Below are 8,632 nucleotides of genomic sequence, written 5' to 3'. Positions count from 1 at the left end.
AAATTTTTACGGACAATTATTTAATGTAAAACACATAATTATTATATTAATATTTTTTATTTATACAAAATGTAGAGTCAAATTAATAATATGGTTTAACGTTTTATGTGTAATGGTTGAGAAAATTGATGTAAAGGTTTGATGGACATGAAAAAAGCAAATAAAAAAGGGGGCAAGAGAATAATTGAACCCTAGTCTTGGCGACAAGATTTATTATTCCTTACCAACTGAGACAAAGATTACATAATGCATAACAAAGCAGCTGTTAAATATATAATATTTGTTCTTGGGGGTTTAACCAAGATAATTTCTTTTTGGGGCCCCAAAATTTTGTGGCCCGGTGCTGGAGGTCCGCCTGGACCTCCCTTTAGCCGACCCTGATCAGCAGCATGAACCAGTTCATCATGTTGGCCTTGCTTGTAGGATTTCAAGGTAAGTACCGAGAGAGTATATTCATCTGGGGTTTCCTTTTTACCATTACCAATTTTCCTCATTTGAATCCTCTTAAAAGAATGTGACTCGTAGAGTTGATGGATTCTCGCAACAACTTCGGTGGCATTGCAAACAGCTGCTAACGAGTCATTTAATGAAATTCCATCAAGATTAACTCCATTTTAGATCGGGGTAGCAATCCGTTATGACGTCGTTAATACAAATGCCCTTCCAGGTGGCTCTAATTTAGCTTATGAACCCTAATTCAGACAGTTCAGAAATTAGAGGAATTGAATCAAAAAATTTAGGGCTTTTACTCTTACCTAGTACGAATTGCAACGAAAATCAAGGGGGAAGTTATTATTATTTTTTTAACAGGAGGCAACGAATTGATGAAGAAGCTTGGAGCAGGTAATGGGAATAGAGCAACGACTTTTTTTTAACGCAGGAACGAAGATAATTAGATAGCCCTTAAGACAATAAATTGTATTTTACATCAAAAGGGGCTAGAACACCAAAAACTGACAAGCCCAAAACAAGCCAAAGCCGAAATTATTTACAATCTAAATACAAGAGAAATCCTAACACTTATAAAGCTTCATACTTTGATTACTATTCACCCAATAGTGCATTTACGTGCATGCCCCTCATTTCCTTCTTTGTTTTATTTTGTCTTATTCTTAACAATAGAGCATTTACGGTTTCACCCTTCCATTGCTATACAAAATGTATTGTTTTCTTTGGGTATAATTTCCTATATATTGTACATTCGAACTATCAATTAAAACGCATATGGTTTCTATTTCCTGTTACATGTAAATCCAACATCTAACTTTAACATATCATTTCTAGCATTTACCATAAATTGTAAGTTCCTAGCTTTTAAATAACATTTTTACAAAAATAATTTTAGCGCGCACGATCCAACAACTAGTAACCTAACAAAAGCATCATTAAAAGATTATTTTGATCAACTTTGATCTGCATTCTTTTGTTAATGTCTCCATCATCCATTGTTCCTTTTACTAATTTGTTCATAGAAGAAGAAGGACCTCCTCCATCCTTTCTAATTGTAGCAACGATAGAACCAAACATAATGTAATCCTCCGAAGTGTCCATATCCTCTGGAACTTAAACTTGAGTGCTACAATCTCCCATGCTACCTTCTACTTGCACTTCAGGAGGAAAAGGTTCTTCAACACTAGACCTTGGACATATCACTTTCAAATTTTCATCATAAGCCTCTTGAGCACAGTCAGGCACCACCAAGTGGATCTTTTGTTTCCCTTCCTTATGCATCCCAAAAGCTGCAAGTTCATGAGCTACTGTGTTGGGAACAGAGCAACAACGAGAGAGAAAATGGGAATTTTTTTTGTTAAGGTTTTCGTTAGGTAGTTAAAGGGGGAAAATTGGAGGGAAAAAATAAAAAGTAAAAAAGTTTCCATTTTTCAGGGTCACGTGCAATGCACGCGCCGGTCAACGCCGTAGAATTGAATTGACCGCTGAAAAATGGGTTTAGGTCCCTATTCACAACAAAAAAAATTGATTTGGGTCCTATTTCAGAACTTTTTTTTAAAAATGTCCTTTGTTACAATTTTTGGATTATAAAAGATCATTTATGACCAAAATTTCTATAATTAACATAAAATAAGTCTAACAATACGAAGTCTAAGTATTTACTTATGTGACTAATAGAACAAAACCTAAGGACGTCATTTGCTCATTCCATAACTAAAATGCAAGGGTTGGCCATAAGTCATAACAATAACATCAATAACATCGCGTGTCCAATTTGTTCGCAAACAACCTCTATTGGTAAAAATTTAGTACAAGTATATTATTAGTATAAATTTGTATGTTACGTACGGATCTACCTATACGACTACTAATCACTACCGATTAAACTTTCTGCTTGTTGGTACTCATAAAATCTTCATTGGTACTAAGCTACGACTAACAAATCTAATAACAAACTAATAACTACTGATGAAGGTAAATAAACACAAGCTGATGTTATCCAAGACTTCCTAAAAATGCTATGGTCATTCGTTCAGCTGGGTAAAAAAATCATCAAGTTTGGGCCAATTTGTTTGGATTGTTTGAAATTGGATAAATCTAGGTTCGAAGTAAAAGTGTGGGTCAAAACTCAAAACCCACTTTGATCATTACCTTTTGTTGCTCTACAATCTAAACACAAAAAAAATACTAATCCATAATTTAAGAACTAGTAAATGCCTGTGCTAATGCACGGGGTAACTAAAACTATAATCTTGTTAAAGCAATATTTTGTATAATACGGAGTACGTAACTAATAGTTTTTGTAGAGAACCAACATCACAATGGATATATTCCATATAATGTTTGGATAAATATAAAATCCAAATTAAGAAACTACAAGTAATCAAGAGCAATAGTACAGTTCTAGAAAACCATGACGGTCTTTGACAAACCGGAACTACAAGAATAAATAAATTATGTGGTTAATTTACTTGTAGGGTTGTCAAAATTTGACCCGATCCGAATATATCCGAGAAGTAGAGGCTCTTGAAACCGAACCAAATCGATCCGACATTGATCCGAAATCCGATTTGACCCGTAAATCAAAGACCCGAACCGTTTATAACTGATCCGATGATTCGATTTGACACCCGTATATACTTGTACTTCAAAACCAAAACTGATCGGTAGTTTCGTCACTTCAAAATACTCTTGAAAATCCTATTGCTTATCACTTGTTGGGCCCATTGTTAAACACGCACTCCAAGCCCAAAGCACAATTAGACCAACTAAGTAGGCCAATTCCATTACAAACATAACAGATTAACAGGTGATCTCATTAACTATGGCTAAGTATATATAAACAGTCATAAATTCATAGATAGACTCCTACGTAGTAGGTCCTAACCAAATCAAATAACCTAGGAGTACATACTTACGGAGTATTAGTTGAGGAATGCTACATCGCTGGTGGACAACGACAAAAAGAGCCCATACCCAGGGTAAAATGGTATTTTTGCTACATGAGTTGAAAAGTCAAACAAATTACTAAATATCGGCAATATGACAGTACTTGATACAACAATGACAGTATTTTAATACAACAATGACAGTATTTAGGTAAACGATGATAATACTTTTATAACACTTGTATACATATTTTTATCTATTCATTTAATATGCAACACTTTTATCCATTCATTTAAGTGATCCCTTTACTTTTTCTATTTCATTACACTTCTATACATAATTTTCTTTTTTTGGGTGATTGTGACAGTATTTTAATACAACAATGACAATACTTATATTACCGATGACAGTATAAAAGAAGTTAGCAACACTTGTACACATTTATTTAAGTGTGGTCCATCTTTCCATTTTTTTTTTAGGGTAGGTATGGGTCTTTTTTATCGCTGATGGACAGCGATGTAGCATGCCTCAGTATTAGTTATATTACGATATGATCTTATATACCTAATGTGAACAACTACTTATTTTAAATACTTCGTATCTAACATAATATCTTCTAAGCTTTTTTTTTTTTTTTTGAAGGACTTTTAAGATCCTAATATGGTAGGTTTAGTTTCCTAAATCTACTAGAACTCAACCTACCATATCTCTCAATAAATTTGCTAGAACCCAACATATCATACCTCTCAATAAATTCACTAGAACCCAACATATCATAATTCTCAATAAATTCGTGTAAGATTTTGTGTATTTTGTGTTTCGAACAACAATGGCAAGAATTCCCTTAGACGCAATAGTGTCAATAAAATCACTCATTCGTTTCAAGTATGTTTATAAATACTATCAAGCCCTAATTTCAAGTCAGTAATTCTCCGATCTTCACTCCGGTGAACAATAATGGACTCTACATCCGTATCAATCAGGCGAATTATTATATCCACTCGGTAGATTTAGCCTCTCGTGAACCTGAATATCCACCCGTCGTCGCATTATCTTTACCTCCAACATCACGACTTCTCAACTTTTATGTAGGGTTGGAATAGTCCATGGAACAGGGGATTCTTTTTCAGTGTTCAATCCAATCACTGGAATTTACATAGATGTTCATTCTAGAGTTAAGGTCAAGGATTTACGTCCTGTACCATTAGGGTTTGAGGATTTACGTACTACAATATCAGGGTTTGGTTTCGATAACATAAACGACGATTACAAGGTTGTCACGTTCAGTCGCAGACCTTGCGGTAATAATAAAATTTATGTTTGTAACTTGAAGGATCGTGATTGGAGAGAAGTGAACAACACCAGCTTTGTTGCAGAGTGTTATGTGTGCCTCGAATCTTCCTTGAAGGATGTTAGGGTGTTATAGTGGAAGGTCTGACTTCAAATGGACATATCTCATGATCTACTCATTAGATTGAGTTGATTCAAGTTGGAGTTGAAAGCTTGGCTCAATATCTTTCCAACGCCTGGTCATAAGCTCATTTTGGATGAGAAATGAGGGAGTTATGACTGTTTTACGGGAAGCTGTCATGCTGCAGGGGAAGTTCGGCCGAACCTGCTGGAGGTTCGGCCGAACCTGCTGGAGGTTCGGCCGAACTCTTTGGTGGTTCGGCCGAACCTGAAGTCAGTAGCTTTGTTTTTGGAGGTTCGCCCGAACTTTGGGTAAGTTCGGCCGAACCTGACCTTGGTTCGGCCGAACCCTTTAAAGGTTCGACCGAACTCTGCGGGTAAACTGTTTTCTTCTCCGCAAGGTTCAATCGACGTGGCCTTTTCTTGTCCCTTAGATTGGTTTGATGTCTAACACTATAAATACCAAATGTAATGAGATTTTCAGGATTAAGAGAGAGAAACACAAGTGAGGTTGAAACCCTAGATCTAAGAATTCTCTCTTCTTCACCTTTGAGAATTCCTCTTTGTAATCATATCTCCATTGAAGAGTAATACAAGCTCCAAACCCTCCCCCATGGTGGATGTAGCTCATTGAATGAACCACCTTAAATCTTTGTGTGTGTTTTAATTTCTCTAATTATTTCTTCTCATTATTCAAACATCAAATTGTCATACAAATCAACATTCAAGCCTAAAAGGTCCTTCATTTATAACACAGAGCGTTTTACAAGTGAAGTTGTCGTTATTGACAAACATCTACTCCACTTCCAATTCTACGACGAAGAAGATAGAGAATGGATTGGTTGTTTTGATATTTGTAAGAACAATGGAGTCAATACGAGGTGCCATATTCCATAAGCTCAAATCGGGATTCTCTGGGAGTTTTCAATGGTTGCTTATGTTATTCGTCTGACTATCAAATTTGGGTTTTGGAACCGAAAAATAATTCATGGAAAAATATTATTGGGTTTTTAGGAGAAGATCAGTTAACGTTCTTTAACAATGAAAACTCTTGGTCGGACGTGAAACCTCTTGGCTACTTATCGGAAGGATCAAAAGATGAGATTTTGGCTTGGAACGAGCGTAAATATGAACTAATCACGATCAATGTAAGAGGTAAAACAATTAAGAGCACTAAAATTGATGGGGTTAAGTTTAAGGGTGATGATTTTTTAATACTCGGCACACCTCGTTGTTTCTCCAAAGCTTATTTAATTTTTGTGATGAAACCCTTGCTACCATTCCTGGTGGTCGTCAATTTAGCTCATATGATGAGCCGCAGAAGAATAAGCGGCAGAAGAACCAAAAGAAGAAAACTAACAAGAACACACTCAGAAAAGGCAACAAGCGAGAGGCCAGAGTATGCAACTATGGGAAGAGGAATAGAACTCATGGAAGACTTTACTCACTTTACCGTTTTATTTTTGTGATTCAAATTTAGGTTGTTTACCGTTTTATTTTTGTGATTTCGCCTTAAAAATAGTGTGGTTTTTAATACGTACTCTAGAAAATTCTATTCAGGGTCGTAAAGTTTAAATATTACTTCAGAGATGTTTAGGTGATTAAAACACTCTTATAGCCGTGGATCGAATTAAGTTGAACTTAAAAATATGTATCTTAAAAAGTATTTATAAAGTGAAAATAATATGACATACAAAGTACTCCCTCCGTTTATTTTTGTTGTATCCGTTTCCTTTTTAGTCGTTTCATAATGTTATATCCACTTATAATCTTTTCTATTTTTGGACATATATTTTTTCCTAAAATACCCTTACATTTCAATCTAATTACCATAATACCTAAAGATTCTACCCATATTCCCACCTAATTTTCCCCACCCATAATATTTAATCAATTTATTTTCCCAAAAATAATTATTTAATTCATATTACCTTCCCATCACTTTCATTCTCTCTCCTCCCTCATATTTTCACTCTCTCTCTCCCTCCTGATTTCACGTCCTCCCTCCCTCCCCTCCCTCTTCTGATTTCATTTTCTCTCTCCTCCCTCAATCTCCGATTCTCCTCCCTCAATCTCCTCCCTTAATTTTTTCACTCTCTCTCCTACCTCAATTTTTTCACTCTCTCTCCTCCTGAAACCTCTCCGCCGCAACCACCACCACCACACCTCCGCCGCCTTTGTGCCTCCACCACCATCTCTGGAAAAAAAACTCTATATTAAAGCTTTAGATGGTGAAATTCGACCATAAAAATTCTAGATCTAGAGTTTTCATGGTCGAATTTGACCTCTAAATCTTCAAAATCTTGGATTCATGGTAAAATTGTTGATTTTTATTTTATTTTGTTGATTTTTTAGGTTCGAATTTGGGTTCGAGTTTTGGGTTTTTTGGGTTTGAATTTCTGGGTTTGAATTTCTAGGTTCGCGTTCTTGTTTTTTGGGTTCGAATTCTCGAATTTCTGGGATCGAATTGTTGATTTTTTTGTTCGATTTTGATTGGGTTTTTGTTGTTGATTTTCCGGGTTGATTTTTCGAATTTTCTGGGTTGAGTTTTCGAATTTTTCTGGGTTTTTGTTCTTGTATTTTCGATTTTTTCTGGGTTTTTGTTCTTGAGTTTTTGAATTTTCTGGGATTTTGATTTTTTGTTGATATTTATGTTCGAATTATTTCTGGGTTTTTGTTCTTGAGTTTTCGAATTTTCTGGGTTTTTGTTCTTGAGTTTTTGATTTTTTGTTGATATTTTTGTTCGAATTTCTGGGTTGAGGTATGTTGATTTTTCTGGGTTGATTTTTCTTGATTTTCTGGGTTGATTTTTCTTGATTTTCTGGGTTGATTTTTTGTTCATATTTTTTTGTTGTTGATTTTTGTTCGAAATTTCTTGATTTTTTTTTGTTGATTTTTGTTCGAAATTTCTGGGTCGATTTTTTGTTCATATTTTAGTTCGAATTTTCCGGTATATAAATCCTTTGAGTAAATCTGATTTGTTTTAGTAATAATAATAAATATCTCCATTGTTTTCTCTCTCCTTCTTTTATTCCAATCACTTACACACAATCATTTCTCTTACACCCAATCATTACACTTATACCCATACAAACCAAGATTCTATTTTTCTTAAAAACCCCCCAAGAAATGGAGGGAGTACTACTTCAATTCCATTCTATCATCCACTTGAAGGTTTTATCCCGTCCAATATATAGCTAAAAAACATGAATATCAACAAGTTTAATTGATAAACGAAGTATAAATTTTATTGTGTTAGCATGAAGTATGAGATTGTTCATCATGCTAACAACCAAACAAAATAAGTTCACATATTTTATTTTATTTTATTTTAACATTTCATACACAGATAAGATCATTCAGATAAATAAGTTTAGATAAAAGTTCAAATAATATAATCATCACATAATAAGTCGAACAATACAAAGCCTAAAGATGTCATTTGCTCATTGCATAACTAAAATGCAAGGGTTGGCTATAACAATATCATCGAGCGTCCAATTTGGTCACAAACAACCTCTATTTAGTAAAAAATTTGTATGTTACAGATCTACTAAATCACTACCAATTAAACTTTCTGCTGATAAAATCTTCATTGGTACTAAGCTACTAACAAATCCAATAACAAACTAATCACTAGTTCACTACTGATGAAGGTAAATAGACATAAGCTGATGTTATCCAAGACTTCCTCAAATTTTATAACTAAAATGTTGTTTTTAAAAATTAAAAAAAATTGGGCCAGGCCCAAAAAGTGGGCCCGAATATTCTGCCCAAAAATCCGGCAATTTTCGGGCCGGACCAAGCTCATATTGATCAGCTCTAACATTAAGGTAACAAAGCAAATCGGCCGTACCACATTACTACTACTTCAAATCATGCC

The sequence above is a fragment of the Spinacia oleracea genome, chromosome 6 (genome assembly GCF_020520425.1).
Source record: "Spinacia oleracea cultivar Varoflay chromosome 6, BTI_SOV_V1, whole genome shotgun sequence".
In the NCBI taxonomy this organism is placed as follows: domain Eukaryota; kingdom Viridiplantae; phylum Streptophyta; class Magnoliopsida; order Caryophyllales; family Amaranthaceae; genus Spinacia; species Spinacia oleracea.
The sequence above is the reverse complement of the archived record's forward strand: the minus strand, read 5'-3'. Positions refer to the sequence as shown.